Here is a 24,089-nt window from a genome sequence, read left to right as displayed (position 1 = left end):
TATTGTGGTCCTGTGTCATCCATCTCATTGTCAGCCAATTCAAAGTCAAACAGCTTCTTTTTGTAAAAGGTAGCATATTGTTGATGTAGAATAGGGAAAAATTATGTACTGATAAATGTATTTTATTATGTTGATGAGGTCATGCATATCCAAAATGATGGATCAATTCATAATGATTTTTAAGTATAAGCAACAAGCACCCAATCCATCTACCTTAACTGCATATCCAGCACAGGGTTGCCGTGAACCCAGAGCCCATTCCAGGCAGCACAGGACAGGAGGTCCTAAGGAGCAGGGCAGCTTATCTCAGGGCACACACTCCCACATACCATCACAAAGTACGCATGATTTAGAGATGCCAGTGTGTTTAACCACACATTGTTGGACTATGGGAGGAGACCAGAGTAGCTGTGAACACAGAGGGACCTCAAAACACACATGGGCAGCAGTCAAACCCTCAGCCACAGAGATTGTAGTGCTAACCACTGAGCCACTCTGCTCTCTTTAAGGATTATATAGGGCAAACCAGCTTTTAAACATTTAAGCCACAGAAGTAAGTAGGTACGACAGCCAGCTTCTAATTTTGCCCTATAACACAGAATATTATGTATTAGATTTATGTTTTCTGCTGTACATTTTTTGTCAGAATAGCTGGCAACAAAAATGTAACATCATGAGCAATAAAGAGACACTAGGCTGTGCCTGTGATCAGAAGGTGGCTGGATTAAGCCCTGGTCTTGGTCAAATAGTCACATGTCCATTGCCCCTCCACCAAAGGCACTTAACCCCCAACTCCAGGGGTGCTGCATGCTGGCTGAGCCTGTGCTGTGCCCCTTAACCCTGCATTCACCTGCATAAGTGTCTGTGTGTCTCATGGAGGGTAGGGTTAGGTAGGCAAAGAAAAGCATTCCAATGAACCTGTAGTAGCAAGTAAAGAATCATTTCATCTCTATGTATGTCTTTGGACTGTGGAAGAAAACCAAAGAGAATACATAACTGGCAACAAATTAAAAAAAATTATTAATTTTGTCAAGGGTCATAAGAAACTGCTGTACATTATCGAGTCTCGATTTTGGCTTTTGAAAAAAGCATGGTCTCTTTTAAAATGTCATTGACATTATTGATGATTATATTAAACAAATCTTATTTATCTCCAGTCGATTGTACAAGCTGAAGTCTAGTAGTCCACATTTGGCAAAGCGGACTACAATCCCGGAGGATTCTTTTAGCCTTTTTCTCTGATATTTTATTTTTGCAGTATTTTCCAGTATCATGGTACTATGTATGGAAGCAGACAGTATAGTGGACAAGGATGTGAACCTGAAAGCTGCACATCTGAGGTGAGCATGCAATAAGTCATTTTAAAAAACTCCTGCTTAGAAGTGTTCTATATACTGATAATGCAGTATATAAAACCATCCTTTCATTCCCATATGTAACATTTTCTTTCATAAGGGCTTTTTCTTGTTTTATGATTGATTGGTTTAGGGTTGTTTCCCTGCATACAAATACTCAAAATACTTTAACATATCTATGAATCACTGTTAAGCTCTCCATACAGATTTATTTCACTGTGGCCCATTTACTTTCCCAACAGCTATTGTACAAATAGATTATTATCAATGGGTATAATCAGGTAAACTACCACCATTATGACACTCCCCTGTGTCCCCTTGAAGCCTCAGCGTAATGGATCTATTCAGCTCTACTATGTGACACTTTCTACCCATCTTCTATGCTACCTTTCCAGTACATGGTCTTGTTGACTCGAATCACAGGGCATAAGGCAGGAGAACATCATGGAAAAGATACCAGTAAAACAGAGGATGTATATGCTCACAGTGCAATGAATACTTTGCTAAACTCCATAAAAAAGAAGCTATTTGGGAATAGGGAGGAAATACAGTCTGGTATTTTGCTACATATGAATTAAGTCCTTTGATCATATAAGGAGCGCTAGCAGTTTTTCCTGTCAATGCTTAGTGGATGGTGCTCAGCTGTTCCCCTCCTGCTGACTCACAGGTCTCCTCACACATCTATCTTTGCCACAGCTCTATTTCTGAGTGAATGACTTCCCACCACCTGTGATTCAGTCTGTCTAATACTGAATATAATACATTTGTGCACCATGTCACTGCAAAACAAAACTTCAATTCCTAGTCCTTTAAAAACAATTGAAAAATCAATACTGGTACCTTAACTAAAAATATAACTCATTGTCTGGATGTTTTTTCCCACCAGTCACTATGACTTCATGAGTTACACATATTTATAAATCCAAACAGCAAATCATGTAGTTGTACCTATATACACATACAGCATGAAGAAAGGAACAAAAGATCTGGTTACTGTGCAGCTAATGCAGACAGAGGGGGTACACCGAGATAGGGGAGCCATGCAAGGAGGATGCTTCTGCTTCTCCATTTGTCACTTGTGCTGCCTCGGACTCCCCATTGGCTCCGGCAGTGATTCACGGATGAGGGTGGCTAATATGTGTGATTTACATTATTTGAAACATGAATGATTATGATGATTACTGCTGCCAAACTTGGTGGGAGTTTCACTTGCTAAGAAACATCCAATCAGCAGCAGTTCTGTTTCTGAAAACACCCTGTTAATGAGAGAAGTCAGAGAAGTACGGCCAGACTCGTTACAGCTAACAGGAAGGCAACGTGGGCTGCTCCGACTGAGCACCTCCTGAACTCTTCAAGTGCTTCTGGAGACAAAAAGGGTACTAAATAAGGTGGCCATTCAGTGTAGGTGCTGCTCTTTCACTGGAGTACCATCCATCCATCCATCCATTTTCCAAACCGCTTATCCTACTGGGTCACCAGGCAGAGACTCGAACCTGGGTCCCAGAGGTGTGAGGCGACAGTGCTAACCACTGCACCACCATGCCGCCCCACTGGAGTACCATATTTACCATATTTACCCTTTTCCTGCTCATATCACCAACCTGCTGCACCCTTTCTCACTTTTCAGAGCATGTCCAAGGCCCATTCATCCATCCATCCATTTTCCAAACCACTTATCCTACTGGGTCGCAGGGGGGTCCGGAGCCTATCCCGGAAGCAATGGGCACGAGGTAGGGAACAACCCAGGATGGGGGGCCAGCCTATCGCAGGGCACACTAACACGCCATTCACTCACACACCATGCACACACATGCACACCTACACGTACATTTAGTAACTCCAATTAGCCTCAGCATGTCTTTGGACTGTGGGGGGAAACTGGAGTACCAGGAGGAAACCCCACGACGGCATGGGGAGAACATGCAAACAAACAGGCAGAGACTCAAACCCGGGTCCCAGACATGTGAGGCAACAGTGCTAACCACTGCACCACCATGCCGCCCCCCTCAAGTATTAGTGTACATATGAACATACAGTATATTCATCTCTCAAAATATTTGTTTTCACCTGAATGTTCACTGAGGGCACAGTGCTTGTGTATTACCTGTATCTCCTCATCTAACCCCTTAAATTGTTCTTTGCATTTTCTTTCTTTCTTAATCCACTCTATTTCTCCTTACAGCAGATGACTGTATAATGTTCTTCAAACATGACATCTACCATCTCATTAAGTCTCTGCACCTCTGACATAGTTCATCATTCATTCACCTTTTCTTCTCACTTAAGTATAACACTCATACATGCTCTGTAAATTCAGTCTACTTCAGTCTCTATAATCTATCCTCTGACCCTTATCTGCTACGTTTTTTTTTTTTTTTTTTAATCCATCTTCATCCATTCTTCTGCAAAACTTTTTTGAAAATGTGACACTTGCATTATGGTTCAGTTATGCTCATCATCAGTGGCTGGATCCTATACAACGTAGGAGCTGTTTTGCGGGCAGTTTCAGAGCAGCATCTCACTTCAATTCCCAGTTCACTTCTGTTTATCTATTTTACTGCTGTTTAAGTTGCAGTAGCAATAGCAAATAATACTACTTAGTTAAGCAGAACACATGTAAATGCTTTGGTTTTAGCCTATAATATTAATGTTTTGTTTCAGATTTCTTCAAACTATTTCATAATAATGACAATGTCTAGGGGGTGACGCAATGTTAAGCACTGTTGCCTCACACCTTTAGGACCAGGGTTTGAGTCTCCACCCTGGCTCCATGTGTGTGGAGTTTGCATGTTCTCCTCTGTGTCATCATGGGGTTTCCTCTGGGTACTCCGGTTTTCCCCTCACAGTCCAAAAACATGCTAAGGTGAATCAGAGTTAACAATTAGCCTGTAGGTGTGAGTGTGCCCTGCAATGGGTTGGCGCCCCATCCTGGATTGTTCTCTGCCTTGTGCCCATAGTCTCCAGGATAGGCCCCAGTCCCCCACAACCTCGAATAGGATAAGCAGTTACAGAAAATGGATGGATAACAATGTTTATGGAGTGTTCAATCACAATATTTAGTGGTAATATAACCACTAGATGGCAGAATTAGCCTTTAACATAACGAGCATCGCACTTCTGGGTAATAGTGCATGCTGTACACTTGCATTTCAGCTTATATATGATAAAATAATGGAAACGTAAATGAAAGGAAATGACAGCATGAACTAATATTGACACCATTTTCTTACACAAACATATTCTTTTCATCCTATGGGTTTCATAAACATTTTCATTCTTATTTTCATTTTAACTAACAGAATTAATAAATACGTTGGGGAGAGAATTTAATTATTCAAGGGTTAAATTTCACAGACATCAAATACAGTGTGGCACCCTGATTTATCCCAGACTACAAAGCTAGGCTTCCACAAATTCTCATCTGACCTGTTTTAGTTTCTGTGCCTCAAAACCATTGCCTATGATCATTAATTTTGCTCATTTGTGCTAAATTGCCTGTGTGCGCTGCCAAAGTGTCTAATTAGACACCACCCCCTTGCTTTTCTAGATATCTAGCCTGCCATGCAGAAAAAAACTTCAATGTCTTAGACGCATCAATCATTACGGAGGTCAGGCCAATTTATTAAAAAACAATTTTGTACAACATTAACAGCTACTTCCCCGCTGCCATTTCTGAACATCAGTATCTCCCAAAATGAAGATTTATTGTTTTGTTCGTTGTGGTAATGTTTGTTTGGCTAAAAAAAATCTATAACATTCTAAAAAATCGCATTGAGGTTTATTTTTATTTACCTCATTCAGCCAATACCCTGGTGCTGCTTCATTTCATAAATTGTTTTGGTTATGTTGCATTACCCAGATAATCAGCTGGTACAAAATGTGTCCATCTTTAAAAAATATGGCTTGGTACTGCAAATAAGCCAAAATGTATTTTTGGGCCCAGTGCACTGTTACTGCTGATGCATATGCTTTGCTTTTTAAGATAATAACTCAGAAACTATTTCATGGATCTTTTTAAATCTTTGCACAGGCATTGTATGGGTGACGATTTAGAAGTAATTAAAATCTGAGGCTGATCGCCCCAAAATTGAAGCAGTGCCACATTTTAACATTTTAATAGCAAGAACAAGGGCAGTTTTGACAAGGAAAACCTTGCCTGTACCAACATATTATGTCCTGTATTATTTGCATCTCCTGGTGCCTGAGTCCTTAGTGCCTGAATGTTAATTACTGAGACCTATCACTTATTTAGGTCTTGCTACCAATGTAAATACACTCACTGGCCACTTCTTAGGTACAACTTGCTAGCACCAGGTTGGACCCCCTTTTTCCTTCACAACTGCCTTAATTCTTTGTGGCATGCAGTCAACTAGGTGCTCGAAACACTCCTCAGAGACTTTAGTCCATGCTGACATGATAGCATCATGCAGTTGCTGCAGATTTGTCAGCTGCACTTTCGTGATGTGAATCTCCTGTTCCTCTACATCCCACAGGTGCTTGATTGGATTGAGAATTGGTGACTGTGAAGGCCATTTGAGTACCGTGAACTCATCATCAAGTTCAAGAAACCAGTCTGAGATGATATGAGCTTTGTGGCATGGTGTATTGTCCTGCTGGAAGTAACTTTTAGAAGCCGGGTACACTGTGGTCATAAATGGATGGACATGGTCAGAAACAATACTCATTACACAATCATCACCTCCCTGAATTGTTGATACAAAGCAGGATGGATGGATGCTGTTCATGGCAAACTCTAATCCTACCATTTGAATGTCACAGCAGGAATTGAGACTTGTCTGACCAGTTTTTGTGAACCCGTGTCCACTGTAGTTTCCTGTTCTTTGCTGACAGGAGTGGCACCCGGTGAGGTCTTCTGCTGCTGTAGCACATCTGCTTCAAGGTTCAATTTGTTGTATGTTCAGAGATACTCTTCTGCATATCTGGGTTCTAGCGATTTGAGTTCTGTTGCCTTTCTATCATCTTGAAACATTCTAGTCTTCTCTGTCACTTCCTTTATGTTTTTTTCCTTTCATTTTTGGCCTATTCTCTCTAAAAGAGATGGTTGTGCATGAAAATCCCAGCAGATCAGCAGTTTCTGAAATACTCATACCAGCTCCTCTGGCACCAACAATCATGCCACATTCAAAGTCACTTAAATCACCTTTCTTTCCCTTTCTGGTGTTTGATGTGAACATTAACCAGAGCTTCTGACCTGTGTCTGCGTGATTTTAAACATTGTCTTGCTGACATATGATTGGCTGATTAGATATTTCTGTTTTGTATGTAAGAAAGTTCCCTATGTCTGTAAGCCACAGTGCAATGTGACAATATCCTGCTTTGTGACAAAGATTTGAGAGAATTACTTTACAACATATAACCTATAGTATTTGCACACTTCACTGCAGCTTCTGAATTTGTGGTCACGCTTTCTTTAAGCAAGAACACAAATTACCAAATCGTTAAATTTAATTAATTAAAAACTAATTAGAGGGTGGCCCCTCCAGGGCTCCATATATACCTTTAGTGTATCTGTTCTAGTTCTTGCTGTTATGCCAGGCTGAACATGCTGCTCATATTGCAAATGAGGAATACATAAAATATATAGATATTTATACATATAAAGAATATGAATAATACAAATAACATTCTATGACATGGAAACTAAGACATGTGACACAAAAAATCGGACGATCACTTAATTGGTTAGGAGAGATTCTGCAAACTGACATATAAGTGCAATGTTCAATAAATGAATGTTACAACAAAGACTCGACGCATTCAGGTAAAAATACGCTCATTACCTTTTACATTTGCAGTTGATCCATCCAGTACTTGTACAAATTGTACAGGTTGGTGGGTGTGGGACGGGAACAGATTAGATGGGCGGAGCAGGTGACAGGGGCTGTCCAGGGATGATGCTGCTGTTCCAATCATGGACACGTCACTTTGTCCAGTGAAATGGTACCAGTTTGTACTGTTATGTCATAAGAAAATAGGGTTACACTGTCTAGGCCAGAAGGGTTAGGATTTGTCACTGTGGCTTTTCAGTATATAGGTCCCACACTTCATGGGAACTTCATGTTAGCTAAACATCCATCCATCCATCCATTTTCCAAACCGCTTATCCTACGGGTCGCAGGGGGTCCGGAGCCCATCCCGGAAGCAATGGGCACGAGGCAGGGAACAACCCAGGATGGGGGGCCAGCCCATCACAGGGCACACTCACACACCATTCACTCACACATACACACCTCTGGGCAATTTAGCAACTCCAATTAGCCTCAGCATGTTTTTTTTTTGGACTGTGGGGGGAAACCGGAGTACCCGGAGGAAACCCTACAACAACATGGGGAGAACATGCAAACTCCACACACATGTCACCCAGGCGGAGACTCGAACCCGGGTCCCAGAGGTGTGAGGCGACAGTGCTAACCACTGCACCACCATGCCGTCCCGACGTTAGCTAAACAACATAAAAAAAATAACGTGGGTGCTTAAGTGTAAGGACACGGCATGTATATTTAACATTTTTGGAACCAAAGTTAGTTATTGTGCTTAATTATATGCTTACCTTTCCTTTTAAAGCACTACTGTTTCCTGTCAGGTGTCCTATTAACCTTGTGAAACCTCATGCATGAAATGTATTTAACTTTTGGTTTATGACCCTTACACTTTTCCCGCGGTTGGAAATATGTATCACAAAGGTTTATATGGTCATCTTGCACGCTCCCACAGGATCTGTAATTAATCAGCAAAGTGAAGACTCTCGAGAGGCTTGGATGTGGCTTTGGCTGAAAATCTCAACCAGCCATTTTATTTGTCTACAGTTGATGATGGAATGTCAGGCTTCCTGCATCCACTGAGAGTCAGTTCTCCCATGTGCATAAAGGGCCTTAATCACCAGATGCTGCAAACACTTTCCTGTGTGCAGAAACCCATCGCTTTTTATGGTTTGCGTGGCACTACAGCGGTTTTCTGCTGCACCAAGAGAAGCAGGAGTGCATCACCACGCATGGCTCAATGGACTTGTGCCCAAAGGTCGAATTTGTTAAACTTTTGTGCAGCACAATCTGACATATTCATGCATTTGCTCGGAGAAACACAAAAGTATGGGCATGTCATATATGTATGACGCTTGAATATAGAGAATAAACATTCTGTGTGCTTTGGGCGCCAATTTTAAGCCACACACCTGATGAGTGGATTTAATCAATTCCAGAGAAAGAGCTGCAGAGAAAAATTACAAAACTAACAAAAAAGATTCAGCAAAAATACCATTTTCACCCAAATATTAGACAACTAGCAACTATTTTTGAAAAAAAAAGTGTTTTTATAAAGAAAAATAATTTAATCTCATCATTAAATGTTTTGCCAAATGTATTTTTAGGGGGGAAAGGTTAAATAGTCAATATTACAAATTCCGAATTATTTCAATGCAACAGACCCACATACAGAACATTAAATACGCATTGTGGGGCAGAGGCGGACATTTCAGGTCCAGAAATTACAAATCCAGACCAGCATTTTGTTTCAACCAACCAGTTGAGCATAAAGAGTCACAAGTCACAGAGGACTCAACTGGTTGGTTGAAACAAAATCCTGGTCTGGATTTGTACTTTCTGGACCTGAAATCTCCACCTCTGTTGTGGGGAGTACGTGAGTCATTTTAATAAAGTCGATGAGAGCTCTTTTAAAATGAAAGTTACTCTTTTTAACAGCCACTATTGGTTTGATACTAGCAGCAGCACAGGCCGGAAAGCCAATAATTTGCACAACACTCATGGTCACACACTAATTAAATATTCCTCGGGAAACATTATACACTTACAACATTCACAATTTACATAAATTCACAAATACACAAGGTGCTTTGATTACGTAATTAGCTCCCAATTACTGTTATTAATCAGCAAAGTGAAGACTGGTTAGTCAGCAAATCAAATCAGCAAATCGAAATCAAATTATGTCAGGCAATTGTGGACAGTGAATGTGATCAAAACAAATGACAAACTTTGCCTTGGGGTCCTACACAGGCGGTGTGCCAAAACGGTGATCATCACAGTGATTACAGCTTATACGATGTTGTACTGCTGAAACGACATTGATTTGCTCTAAAGTATAGGATTACGTAAGAGACCCACCACTACTCACATTTATACAATCCACCCTTGAAAGAGAATAAGGACGTGAAATTGATAAGAAAAAATTTGGAAAAGAAAAAACCATCTGCAAATAGAAGTGGATATCCTAGGGAGAACACGGAAAAACTGGAAACTCTCCCTCTGCTCTTAGTCGCTTTAGATAAAATTGTATGGTAAATGAATAAAATGGGGGGCGGCATGGTGGTGCAGTGGTTAGCACTGTTGCCTCACACCTCTGGGACCCGGGTTCGAGTCTCCGCCTGGGTTACATGTGTGTGGAGTTTGCATGTTCTCCCCATGTCGTCGTGGGGTTTCCTCCGGGTACTCCGGTTTCCCCCCACAGTCCAAAAACATGCTGAGGCTAATTGGAGTTACTAAATTGCCCATAGGTGTGCCTGTGTGCGTGAATGGTGTGTGAGTGTGCCCTGCGATGGGCTGGCCCCCCCTCCTGGGTTGTTCCCTGCCTCGTGCCCATTGCTTCCAGGATAGGCTCCGGACCCCCCGCGACCCAGTAGGATAAGCGGTTTGGAAAATGGATGGATGAATAAAATGTAAATGTATTTTTTGCATTACTGGTAATACTGTACATAAGAGGGATGTGTATGCTTTCACTCACATTCACTATGCTCACCCATATGAGGCGGGACACCAGACCAGGGACGGATTATGGACCGGGCCAGCGGGGCCGCTGCCCAGGGGCTCTTGGGGTGCAGGGGGCCCGTGGGGCCCCTAGCCCAAAACAATTTGCAACGCTTATCAACATTGTATTTTCGTTTGTCTATTTTAGAGGGCCTACATTCTTTGATCCTCTGCCTACAAGGGCCCCTGACCCTATAGGGAGGGCGTTTGGCTGCCAAGGGCCCTTGAATTGTGGTGGTTGTGGTGGGGGGGGGCCCTCGTGAAAGTTTTGCCCAGGGGCCCACACAACCCATAATCCGTCCGTGCTCCAGACAAAACTGAGTGAAAATTGGGGATGCAGAGACGAGAGAGACTGTTTAGTGAGTGAGAGATGTTTACTTTAAAAAGGGTAAACACGATAAACTGATTCTGACTGTCCAAAGAGGCTTCCCACCTGGCTCGCAGATAAAGGAAGACTGAAATATCCGCATTGCTGGCTCCTTGAGGACCGTGATTTGAATTGGGGGCTATTTCACAAAGCGGGATTTCCTAGTTAGCTGAATAACTTAAGTCAAATGTGAAAATACTGGCCAACAGGAAGAGTAAGTATTCATATTGGAATATCCTTACATTTGGATTAATTTATCTGGCTAATGAACAAATCCTGCTTCATCAGAAATAAACAAAACACATGCCTACCACATTTCTGAAGAGGCTTGTCCTTTGTAGCCTATAGAATATGTATGTATGCGATACAAGAGGATTTGTTTGTACTAATAATCACTGAATGTCACTTTAGGAAAGGTAGTCACTTAAAAATGTTAAAGGAACAGTATGCAACAATTTCCCACTTTTGAGTTATGTTTTTTATAAGCAACTACTTTTAAGTATCACCTTAAGTATCACCAATTTCTTTAGATCCCTTTAGCCACCTGTGCCCAGGCTGTGCACCATGTAGTTCTGTGGTCCAAGAAAAGATTTCATAGCAGACATCGCCAACTAAGACACCAGTACTTATGCTAGTAAACTTTTATTATACCCGCTTGTGCTGTTATTGGTATCTGCAAGGCTTTCACAAATCTTTAAACTCTTCTGCAGCAGGTGGGCAACCATTTTGACGACATTTAAGTGTCTTACTGCAAGACACTATGACTGTGCTCAAGATCATTATAATTGTATGTTTGCTCACTCTCTTCAGCAAACAGCAGACGAGTTTTAATTTCCATGAAATACTGCTGTAAATCATTGCATTGTTTTATGGGAAATAGAATCAATAAACAAAGGAACCTAAAGGCTTAAGTTCAGCTGTTCCACCCTGTATTATAAAGCAGCCTCAAAACTTCTTGCATGGCCGCAACTTCTGCAGTGATGTGAGCAGAATAAGCATAACCTCTCCCCCAAGGTGCATTTTAGCGGAATGTTTTCAAAATGGGGGCGGCATGGTGATACAGTGGTTAGCACTGTCGCCTCACACCTCTGGGACCCGGGTTCGAGTCTCCGCCTGGGTCACATGTGTGCGGAGTTTGCATGTTCTCCCCATGTCGTCGTGGGGTTTCCTCCGGGTACTCCGGTTTCCCCCCACAGTCCAAAAACATGCTGAGGCTAATTGGAGTTGCTAAATTGCCCATAGGTGTGCATGTGTGAGTGAATGGTGCGTGAGTGTACCCTGCGATGGGCTGGCCCCCCATCCTGGGTTGTTCCCTGCCTCGTGCCCATTGCTTCTGGGATAGGCTCCGGACCCCCCGCGACCCAATAGGATAAGCGGTTTGGAAAATGGATGGATGGATGGATGTTTTCAAAATGCAGGAATAGTGTGTTACCTTTGAAAATGTGGTGTAACGTCGGGAACAGTATGAAGAATTAGAAATGCGGCTACCTTTGCACTTTCTCATGCAGCTGCTCACCATAACTACTACTACAACAACCGCTATTCTTCCTCTACTCTTTCTTGGGTGACATCTACACTGTGAAAAACAGTGCTGCCACCTACTGGAACCACCAGTCGGTTTCCTTACATGTACGCACACCAATGTCCATGATCTCTGCCAGACATAAAAATTTGGGCTACATGCCCATCGTCCAGCATAGTCCCCTGATAACAAAGTTTACGTCACTCACCCCGCGTGCGGACTAAAAGCACACGAAGAAAATTGAAGTATGAATTGGCCTCAATGATCAAGGATACGAAGCAGCCATGAAGGAGAAAACCACTGTGAAGTGAACAATAGGTTGTTGCGCAATTTAATTTTGTTATTTCCTCCACACAAATTAAAACGTCTTTAGTCGTGTAGTGTAACATGAAGCTTCATTACTGTTACTGCATTTCAGAATGACATTTAGAAAGGCAACAACAGGCATTTTTAATTCTTCATCCTGCTCCATTCAATCTTCTTAAGAGCTCTCCTTGGAATGCATAAATTGTCATGATAGATGAAATGGACACAAAGAGGTGAATATGTCAGACCATGACAGATAATGCCAATGAAAAACAGTAAGTGGTAGTGAGTAATAGATGCTTGTCCTTTTTCAATATAGGGCATCTGAAGAGAGGCAAGTCATTAACAAGCTTACAACATGATTTATGTGATACGATGAATGATAGGAGAGAAAAAGATGATAGTGCTGTCATCTGTCAGTCACCCCCTGTTAGCCTGTTTTTGGGTTCGTTCTCAGCTCTTTGTGGCAGTTTTGCACTGAATAAAGTTTAACATAATTTATTTATCTCAGGTAAAGTTCACACATGTCATTTTGAGCTTCCTCTAGAGACCAGAAAGAACAACTTAAGCTATTTTGTTTGTCTTAATAGCCCAAACAAACAGTGATTCACCATCATTGAAGTGTTTTCCGTGAGAGATTTCATCTTCCTGTGCAGGGATTTATGGGAAATCAGCTATTTTAAAGCAGGCAGATCTATCTTCAGTCCCATGTTCAGCACTCGTATGCTGCACGACTGTTTATTAATTAATGTTCTTGTCTGTATTAGCGAACCTCCTCTGACGACTTCCAGACGACACGCCGCTGTCTCCTCCATGTGTTTTTTTTGACACGTGTAAGTGGTTTGATGTTCTGTGGGTGGTGCTGATATAGCTGTTGACGGTGTCGAAAGACCCAGTCAGGGTTTTGCGTCAGTATGTTGAAGTTATGAGGCAATGCCTTCTCCATGTTTAAAGGGATTCTGGGGGTATGCCGAGAGATGTGCTTTCAGCTCCCTTAAGGCCCCCCTCACTTAACCCAGAAAACACCAGTTTTATAAAAGCCGGATGTAAGGCAGAACGTACCTTGCTCCTAACCCACTTCCCCTGCAGTGGGGGGGGGGGTGTCCTGCTCTTCGCTTAGTGTGACGACTGTACCCGATTCTACCCGCTCTTCCAATAATAGCCTCGTGGCCCTGCTACCGCGGGCCCAGCGCCCACGCAAAGCACACTCCAAGGGTAGAGCGCCAAACTTAGTCCTGCTACCGACACTGCTGACCTACTTACGGCTCGCAGAGGAGCTAAAGACGAATGAAGGTGAAAACATCGGGGACGGCGTTGTGATTAATTGGCTTCCTCCTGCCACTTTTTCCAAGGAAATATGCTTTGAGAAGGGGGGGTGAAGAAGAAGTGAATAAAAAGTCTAACTGGGACAAGTTTTCATGTGTGTCTTAAATGGTATTTTGACAGTCTTCTACTGGACAAATAAAAATCAGTTCTATATTTGGTGATAAAACAGATCCTACTCACTATATAACAGCCGTGTGGCCTCAATAGGATCACAATGTTAAATTGCAAACACTTTAAATCAAGTGCACTAGTTTTATTTTAGTAGCCCTTAATGTACAGTTCACTCTTATTCTTTATGACATACAGTTATACAGTGTCACACACAGCCCCAGACAGCACAATAATCGCTTTCTTTAGCACTGACCACACAAATGAAAAATTCTGGGGTCACTGGGCAGCGAACTGCACCAAGACCTCACCTAAAACACAAGAGCACTGCTTCACTTCATCTGCCTTAGCAAGAAGCCTGCTGTCTTAACAAGAAAAGGCCCCGTTTAGATATCAATGAAATGCAATTTGACTTCTGGTCAGAAATTGTAATATAAAAATGTAGCCTCCATTGAAGTTGAAAAGTCTGTTTTTGTTCAGATCCCTCAATTATCGCAACCTTTTCACATTTTATTCTAAATACCCAAAGAAAATAATTTCATGAAATTTTAAACTTGCTGAAGTGGAACTTCACAAAAATAGTGTTTAGCAAATGGCGTACACATGATTACAGAGGAAGGAGCTTCCTTTGATCACGAGGCCTCTCCCTTCATGGAGGTTCACAGTGCAGTGCCACTGGGGCACATACAGTATTGTCATTAGATGAAGGCCAGCTATGTTACAGTGAACCCCGCCTTAATATCCCCAAGATTTGTCTGTGGCCTGTGAGACAAACAGCTGACATAAAAGAATAGGATTCCCTCAGCACTTCTGAGTGTTTGCAGTGTTTACGGTAGTGTTGGGGAGGGAGATAGATCTTCCATCGTCCCTCAGCCCCCTCTGTGCCTGTCCTCACTCACTATTTTTTTGATGCCCTATATACTGTCCCACTTTGTTGTAATTAGGTCTGTATTTAATGCAGGAGTTGCTCTTACTTATCACCCAGCTGAAGCTGTGAAAGCTGCAGCACTCTTCCAATCACACCAAGGAGAAATATGACAAGGATTTTTAATTTCTTATTGGCTGCATTCATATTAGTGCCATATGTCATGGCAGAAAGAGACCACAAAGCCCTTTTTTTATCTTTACTCTGTGCATTTTTTTCTCACCTTTGATTTGACTTCCTTGTAGGACTCATCCCAGTGGAGATGTCTGTTAGCAGTAGTCCTCTTATTTTTTTTTTTTTTTAACTTGAGGACAGTGACAACAGTGTGTTCACTGGTAAACGTAACCAGCATTCTCAACAGAGTTACAGCATGTACAGTGACATCTAACAGGTTTGTTCTATTCTGCAACCCTGCTTGACAGGAAGTGACAGGGCCAGAGGTCAGGGTATTTCCTGTGGGGAAGCAATTACCTGCAATTAGAATGCAAGATACATAATGATAGAAACAGAGCAAGGACTCATATGCCTCCTCCGTCCATGTGATAAAGAATGGGCGTCAATCAATGTTATCAGTTCTGTTGTTTTTATTATTCGTTTGTTTGTTTGTTTGTTTGTTAATGTATTATTTTTTAGTTAGATCATGAGCTGTAGCCAAAAGTCAAATAATCTAGTTTTAGCTCATCTGTTCATTGACCTGTTCTGGGTGTTATTTCATATTTATTTATAGATTTGTTAGACGATGGTGCCGAACTCTTGATAAAATCAGCATACATATTCATGTAAATCTCTTTTATTTTGTTTTGGCAGTCCATCTTAATTCACCATAGCATATCTAATTAATCTCATGAATTTTCATTTTATTAATAAATATATTTAATGACTTTGTCAGCCAGTCCAAGTTTAAACCTTAAAACGCCCCCCGCAGCTGGCTAGCCTTCTCCTTTTTACTGAAACAATATGAAGATGATCCATGTGCGTGAACACACACTAATGCCTGCCAATGTGAGACTTGCTTGGTCCCTCCCTGATGCAGATGTCTGCGTTTTAATCAGATATGAGTAGATTGCCATGTACTTGTCTTCAGGAAATTCTTCAGTGTTCGCAGTAAAGCGATAAAGAGCTGCTGAAGTTTCTCCAAATTATATAACTTTAATCAGGCTGCATTGCATGGCAGCAGCTGTGAAAGGAGACTAAGTCTATCATTAACTCATAAAAATCCTGGGAGAAAGGTAAAAAAGGCCATTAAAAGTTTTATTTTAAAATGATGTTTCTGATGCATGTAGAATTGACATTTAGGCAAATGCAGGGGCAGACTGATGGACAGGCTTGCTTAGGCTGCAGCCTAGGGGCCCAGAGTGATCAAGCGGGGGCCCCTATTGGCCATCTAGTTTTTTTTTATCTATTATTATTATTTTAAGTGATCTTTTATTGGTCATTTATTTGTTTGCGAGTTGGTGATAGGCTAACAGTAAATGGAGAGACTGATTCTTAAAAGTATCTCATTTTTGGTGCTTTTTGTATACCGTAGTGCTTATTTATGGTACGTATCTGCAGTTCCAGTCATCCGTGGATTACTGTGGTCCAAAAAAAAAATAATTCTGACACGGTTGAGTACCCACAATAGACATTTGTGAGTATTATATATTTAAACAAATACATTTTTCTTATTACAGGTTATGTGTCGGTACAAGATACTATGATAATATTTTTCATTGTAAAAAGTGTACCAGTAACCTTTGTTTTTTCATTATTCCTTTGTCCTTTGAGGAGTATAAAAAGCAAATTTTTTTATTGTTTTCCTTCATCCCTTGATACATGATATTTTTTCATTGCTGTATTGTCCTTTGAAAATTGGGCTAAAACATCAGAATGCCTTTCATTTGTGAGAGTGCAGTACTATGCAGTACAGTATAATAATGTACATTGTACTTTATTGTTACTTTTAATGTTAGTAATGTCTCACTGTACGTAATTTATCAGTTAAATTTTACTACATGTATGACACAAAAATCATACTATATGTGGGGTATGAGGATGTTTCACTGCTATCCACGGATTCAGCTACTCGCAGTACGACGGTCTCACCCATGGAAATGAGCATTACTACTATGATGGATTTCACGAGCCTGATCAATTAGTTTTCTGCCAGAAAAGCATGGAGAAAAACATTCTAATACTAAGAACTTGTTTTGTGTTTTCTTTTGGAATTTGCTTCTCTCTATAGTCTATACTACCTATTGTAAATGTATCTTGAGTGCACATTGTGGATGCAGTTGACACACACTGGGTTAGAGTGTAATGTTTTAAGGTTTCTGGTGTGGGGAGATGCGTTTATTCAATGCGGTCTCTGTTGCCCTCTTTGCTAGCAGCATATGACTGATGAGATGGTCTAAACATGCCAGTTTGTTCTTTTTATGCCATTACTCTGGTTCCATACAACATCACACTCTCTTTAACTAGAAATTATTTTATAGTTATTAATATTAAGTAGTTTTATAGTTAATTGTTGTATAGTTGTGGGGATGTGGGAGCAGAAGAGAGATCTGCGGAAAGTGCAGCTCAGCAGGCCCTGAACTCGTCGATGCGCCACTGGGAAAATAATGTAGGCTCATTACACGACCATTCTCATATAAAGGAAAAGGGTCAAGATAATGAGGAGCACATAATTAATTGTCATGGGAAATGCTTTTCCACCTGTCCTATGTGAAGTGTGATCAATTGCCCTAGATTTATCATTTAGTAAGATTGGATTGATTCTGTTAAAAAATCGAAATGTCAGTAGCCCTTTACAGGTGTTCTGTGCTGCTTGACAGATTGAGTTCTCTGAAATCACCTACCTAAGCAAAACATAAGGTCATGTTTCCTTATATAACTTTTCCTTCTCTTTTCTGGGAAATTAAAAAGCTTTGATAGATATATTTTCAGAAAAGGTATTGATGAAGCATTTGCACTCCTTTTCCTCCATATTTCAGGGTTTCGCACAGATATATGGATTTTTTTATATACTTAAGGAAGAATGTTCAGGACAAATTAAGATCTGATAAAAAAAATATCCATAAAATATGTTTGACAAACCGGTTAACAACTACCCAGTTAACTAAATCTACCCAGTAGTGAACACCTACACCGAAAGACTTTTAATAACTACATTGCTTTAATAAGCAATGTAGTTACTAAAAGAAGCAGGCTGACTGACACAGAAATGCTATGAATACAAAACAATTCATATGCAAAATGTGGCAAAACACAGAAATAGATAATAGAACAATGGCTTAATTAATGTATTGTGCCAAATCATCAACAAACCATTATAAATAATTATTATACATCAATTTCCATTCCATTGTTCCAGAACCCAGTGCTGCGTTATGGAGAGTCTAATCTAATGGAGCACAGGGCTCACGGCTGAGCACAGTCTGGATGAAATTCCGGTCCATTACAGGTCATACACACACTAATGTATTTTTAGAGACAGCATATAGATTGATAGACAGAAAAAACTGAACAACATTGTAGAAACCTGGGAAGAACCTAAGATGCACATGCATCCATAAATCATTATGCTAAGATGACAAAAACGAACCAACTAAAAGCTACAGTTATGCAGCTTAAACACAATATTTTGCACATCTAATTGACTGTTTACTTCAGTGATTTATCAAGCTTCACTTAGAGCACTGCAAAGTACCTTTTAAATATAAGGAATATCACAAATTCAATTAATACAAAAAAGCTTTTACAGTTTTATTTTTCTTACCAGGAAAAAGACCTTTAAGAAAAGAAATTATGACGTGATGTCCCAACATGATGAGTTCAAATGAATTTTCTTATTTCTAGGATGATTTGCTTTGTTTATTGTTTTATCAGAAATATTCATTACATTTTAACGCTTGATTTTGACAGGTGAATTTTCAAACATGTATTTATCCTGAATTCACTTGCAAATTAGCCCTGACAGGCAAGAATTCCTCCAGGAGAACCCAGGTGTGACACAATTCACAAACTCCACAGAGAGAACCAGGCCCAAACATCTGATTCTCCCTTCCTGAGCCGGACAATATTCCAAGAGTTGCCATGGAAACCCCAATCCTCCCAGCTCATTAAACCTCTATGTAAATGCAAAGGATCTATAGACCTTACACCCACTGCATTCACACACCAGAGATGCCGTGCATCTGGTTAATGATGCACACTTCCACTGCATGCGACAGCAGCCATTGGGCAATCCTGCAACCCTGAAAGACACTACAATGGGACATGAGTGACATATTAATGTTTTGCTCATCATATTGTATCCCAAGTGAACGTAAAAGGGAATAAAAGTAGGTCTAATCACATACACTGAGTTAAATCTGAAAATTTCATTTAAAAACTAATGTCATACCTCACCGACACCTAACATCTTTTGTATGTCCTATTTATTTATTAAATTATTTGCTTGTTTGTTTGTTTTACTGTTAATGACTGTCAAGAAACTTGTGGAGGAATCCTGACGTGTATGTATGACTTAATGCATGTAACAGACACAGCTTTTCATGAAAACACGCAAAAGGTACGTTTTTCTGAAAGTTGGACACAGGTGAAGGTTCTAATAATACCAAAGATTTGTATATGATTGACTCCCAGTGGTTTTTCCAGCCTGAAATTACTAGTTTCCTCTCTTCATCACTCCTGGCTTTCTTCTCTGTTTATATGTTTTGTACTGTGGAACACTAATGTCTTTTATTTCCAGCCATGATCCTCCTCTTCTTGCTTAATCTTTGTTAGGTACTTTGGGGAAATCATGTTCAGAATAAAGCCACAACAAAATTAAACTGCATTTGACCGAATTAAACAGATTAGCAATTCATTGTTCCAGCTTCTGTGCAGTTCCTGTGTGTTGCATGTTTAACATCATAATTTAAAATCAGAAAACATACATATCTTCACCGTACCATGCACTCAGCTTAGATGGGTAGTTCATAGGTTGTCTTGGGAATAGTGTATTTTGTCCCCCACTTGCTGTCCATCCATCCGTCCATCCATCCATCCATCCATCCATCCATCCATCCATCCATTTTCCAAACCGCTTATCTTACTGGGTCGCGGGGGGTCCGGAGCCTATCCCGGAAGCAATGGGCACGAGGCAGGGAACAACCTAGGATGGGGGGCCAGCCCATCGCAACTTGCTGTTTAATTTATTTATTTTTTATTGTTTGTTCAATACGGCACATCAAAGCAATGTTGAAAAGCAACTATTACAACCATAATTTGTGTAGTGTATCAATTTAGCTAAGAACATCAATAAAGTTGAACACAAACAATTGCAAGATTACCCAGATTTTTATGATACGTCGAATTCCATAAACATTTTTTGAACAGATGGGATTAGGATGTGTGCAGTTTCTGAAGGAGCTTCTCAATATTCTGCTTTCAAGATACAAAAAAAGAAACAGTAAACAATGTTCATTTACATTATTTAGAGTGTATTAAGAATATTGCCTCTATGGATTAAGCACAGGCAAGAGTTAATCACAGAACCATCACCAATGACTGGCTAAAGCATTTCTGGCTTCCTTCGCGTTGTCATGGAGAAGAAGATTCCCCACATCCCAGAATACTGTGGATTGAAAATGACAGTGGCAGACCGTTAATGATGAGACATGCGATAGTCATTCCTTTTGTACGGAATATAACACATAAGATGGCCATTACATAGGACGCTCATTCTCCGTTAGCTCATGTATCTGTATATTTTCATGTCAAAGCGTTGGAGATACCTGGCAATTGAAAGGACAGGCAGACATGCAAGACAAATATAAAATTCAAAATTCAGTTAAGTAGAGAACTGTCACTCCAAAACAGGACATCTACTTATTCATAATAAAACCTTAAGCTCTACATTTTATCCTGACTAAACAATATGAGACATATAATGGATGCAGAGACATTACAATTTAAAAATGAAAAACACTGGTCAAGTGCACAAGTATAACTTTCCCAGGCATGGATAAATGTATTGAAAACTGGTGATATGTAATAGTACATGTGAGCCAAACCCAAAACAGAAGTAAATTAAAGATTAGGATCATGATAAAGTGTTCCTTCAGTGTGCCTGTCCTTCAGTTACCTCAATGGTATGACTCCATATCCTCATTCACTACCAGTTAAATGCCTTAGTTGATCTGTAAATATTAGGTACTGTCTGAAAGGGGATTAGCTTGGTGAGCAAGCACTGTCACTATTATAAACATTAATTTTTCTGGGGAGTAAAGGCTGTTGCCATGGAAAGTCTATCTATTATGCATCACTTTCTTCTTGGATTTCCAGCACCAAATGGTCTTGTTGGATGACAGGGTAGCGACACACCGCGAAATCATAGATTACTTTATATGTTTATGTGTGAATGGCACTCATGATGAAGGTCTGCGGCGAAAGCGGTAGCCACCAATATCCGTGGCCAAAAATAAATTCCTATATTATCCCATATTATCTGACGATAGCATCGATCCACCACCTCATCACCTCTGTTCTGTTCTACCATTTTGATACCTCCAGAATAAAGGGGATGATTACCAACCTGATGACTGGTGCGGTCCCGTCAGCGTCAAAGCACCAGTGCATGCACGAGGATTCAGTTTTAAATATACACACATGCTTAAATGTATGCACTCACAATTTACACAAGGGTTCAATGAAGGAATATAGAGCAGAGTACAAACTGGGCTCTTTCTCAGGCTTTGTACTAGATGACGATGGCCATGTGCTACATCCGTGATGCTTGTAAGGTTTTGATCCAGAGGTGAAAGTAGGATCTCATTACTGTTTGTTTTCTGAGACATTTGAGGATACTCAAAAATGTGCCTAAATGTACACAGTGTTTCTTTGATTTTATTCTAACCCTGAAGCCAATAGGGTTGGATGCCTTTCAGCTGACAGGAAAGGAAACACGGGGTTCTGACTCAGGAATCTCCACACAGAACCTGCATGGTTGAGGATCTAGCACCTCTCAATATAGCCAATTACAGAAAGCAGCCTCCGTTTTGGACCGAATATTTAAGATCATTACTACTACTGCTCACCACCATTACTTAATAATAATAATAATTAGGATAAGAATGTAATAAGAACATCATTTTGATTCATACAAAATGCTGATTAGAATTATCCACTGAGGAAAAAAATCAATACGGACATTAAAAAAAAGAAATACAACTCATGACAATGTAAAAATAGAAAGTGATATGGAACGTGATATGGGTGACTTTCAAACCATTTTAATATTAATTAGCAGAAGAAAATTTAGCTCTGACCTACCTCTTAATACGAAAACAACATTCCAAAACATCCCACGACATCCCAAATGATAATTTCACTGACACTGCAAACAGAATTTCCCCTACATTCGTCTTTTGAGTTTCTAATACTAACCATTATGACACGGTGTGATTAATGTGTGTCAGTATTTCCCCCCATTGGACCCCGTGTAGGAGCACCTGTATCTTGACTGCGAAGACAGGTATGTGAAGCCCCTCCCACTCGGATCTTCAGCCTGCAAGGGGTCTGATGCACCTTTCCCAAATCAAACTGTTTTCTCTCTCTCCATCCCTTCCTCCCTCCCTCCCTCCTTCATCTTCCGTGCACGAGCGCCGTGCACGCCGCCTGGAGTATCTGTTACCCCATATTGAATTTCCTTGCGCTCCGGGGTGATCTCCAGGAGGCAGGCTGAAGAAGCCCTCTATGTTCTCTCGTCCTCTTTCGCAGATCCTGGTGCTCGCAGGAAGTTACACCTTTTGTTGATCGCCGCGATTTGCGACGCGACACTGACGAGGATTGGTGGCGGCATGAAGCTTTCTTTTTAAAAAATAAAAATAAAAAATACGAAGACTGCGATACCACTAAGGTAAACCATAAATTGTGTATTTATGTATGAGGTCTCCTCTACGGCTGCAGTGTTTTGCTTAACTTTCAAATGAGTGCTGTGTTTTACTCGGTAGACAGGTGTTTCTGGAGAGTGAGGAGCACTGGCATGCAAGTTCTTTAAGAAGACATTTTTGATAAATTAGTTAAAACTATCATTTCTAAATTAGACTGTATTTTTTAACGGGTCGACATTATAAGAGAAACTTTGCTTTTACTAACACCTACCTAAAGTTGGACTTAACACGTGGTTGCTTAAGATATAATTAAGTAACGGGAATTGAAATTAGTGCAGTTATCACAGTGTTTAGTATTTGTATTCTTCCTCTCTATATTCAGTATAAATGTATGTCCGCGCGTAACTCCGCATGATCGAAACCAAATAAATGAAGACCCCGTCTTGTGTTCAGTCACCGAAACTGGAATAATATATATATATATATATATATATATATATATATATATCGCCGAGCGCAAACCATTATTCACTTGTTGTTTAAATTTGAAAACTCCAAAAAAACTAAGTTGCGACACACGCTACTTGTATATCTATTTCTGGTATTTCTTAGTATTGTCGCGATCCGGAACGTGGCCAATTGTAAAGTAAATAAATCGCGAAACTTAATACGACATCGTATTCATTCAAGGCTACTGCATATGTACTATTGTCTCTGTCTGAAAGGTGCTTGTGGGTGTTTTATACGCAAGTGAAGAAAACTCTTATTGCCGTAGGCTGTATTTTCACGACATAAACGATTCTGAGTTAATTGCATTTATTAGATGTGTTAAAACCATTCGTTATTCCTAAACTATCCGGTTGGTATAGATATTTGCCGCTGTGGATTAATATAGCTACATTGGGTTCTGTTCTACCCCCGACAGTGCAGTCGGCAGTTCAGTAAGTGCGCAAGCCCAGTGCTATAGCCGGGAGCTACAGCGTCCCCCTGCCTACTACTTTGAATGTTCCCATTTTCACTTTCTTACCATTCGGTCAATATGGTACCATGGTTCCCTGACATTTAGAAGTGCTTTGACATTTTTGAGTCATTACCTAAACTGAATGTGGCCACTAGACGTGTTTTGGTCTTCTGAGTGTCCTGATGTACTAAAGTTTTCCTGTCGAAGTTACCTTGTTTCATATAGGCCTATGGGAGGACTGTACAACACTTTAATCAGCAACGAATTACTGTTTCAGAGTTTCCCATAGAGGTACACAAACATTGATTTTCAGTTCATCGGCCTGGATCATACATTGTAATTGTAATGAGCAGCATTTGGAATGGAGATGTTGGGCTTATGCATAAAATATGAAGTAGGCTGAGGCTGGCAGAGCCCGGCGTTGTGCGATTCTTTACGTCCTGTGACCAGCTAACTTGTGGAAACTTATTTGCATGATCCAGTCAGAGACTAATGGCAAGAGTTTGATATACTTTTGTATATTTTATTTTCTTTATACTTTTAACCCCAGAGCACAGTGCATGACTTACCGTGGCAGATGCTG

The 24,089-nt window shown here is 40.5% G+C and overlaps 1 protein-coding gene and 1 long non-coding RNA gene across 9 annotated transcripts in view; one reads left to right on the top strand and one right to left on the bottom strand.

Annotated features, from left to right (window-relative positions):
- Positions 1-20,133: 20,133 nt before the first annotated feature.
- Positions 20,134-22,171, bottom strand: LOC125723488 (uncharacterized). Its single transcript, XR_007386916.1, has 2 exons — positions 21,986-22,171; positions 20,134-20,288 (listed from the first exon to the last, which is right to left on the bottom strand). It is a non-coding gene; the product is annotated as an uncharacterized LOC125723488 (long non-coding RNA).
- Positions 22,172-22,369: 198 nt separating this feature from the next.
- The window catches only part of LOC125723477 (SH3 and multiple ankyrin repeat domains protein 2-like), a 205,170-nt gene continuing 203,450 nt past the window's right edge, over positions 22,370-24,089 (top strand). For 6 of the 8 annotated variants that reach the window (XM_049000085.1, XM_049000083.1, XM_049000082.1 and 3 more), the window contains exon 1: positions 22,371-22,571. The gene's annotated coding sequence lies outside the window, so the exon portion shown is untranslated. Of the gene's footprint in view, positions 22,572-24,089 lie in introns of all 8 variants that reach the window. The other 2 variants (XM_049000086.1, XM_049000081.1) reach the window with 2 other exon arrangements.

Source organism: Brienomyrus brachyistius, unplaced genomic scaffold (assembly GCF_023856365.1).
Source record: "Brienomyrus brachyistius isolate T26 unplaced genomic scaffold, BBRACH_0.4 scaffold49, whole genome shotgun sequence".
NCBI classification, from domain to species: domain Eukaryota; kingdom Metazoa; phylum Chordata; class Actinopteri; order Osteoglossiformes; family Mormyridae; genus Brienomyrus; species Brienomyrus brachyistius.
The sequence above is the reverse complement of the archived record's forward strand: the minus strand, read 5'-3'. Positions and strand labels throughout refer to the sequence as shown.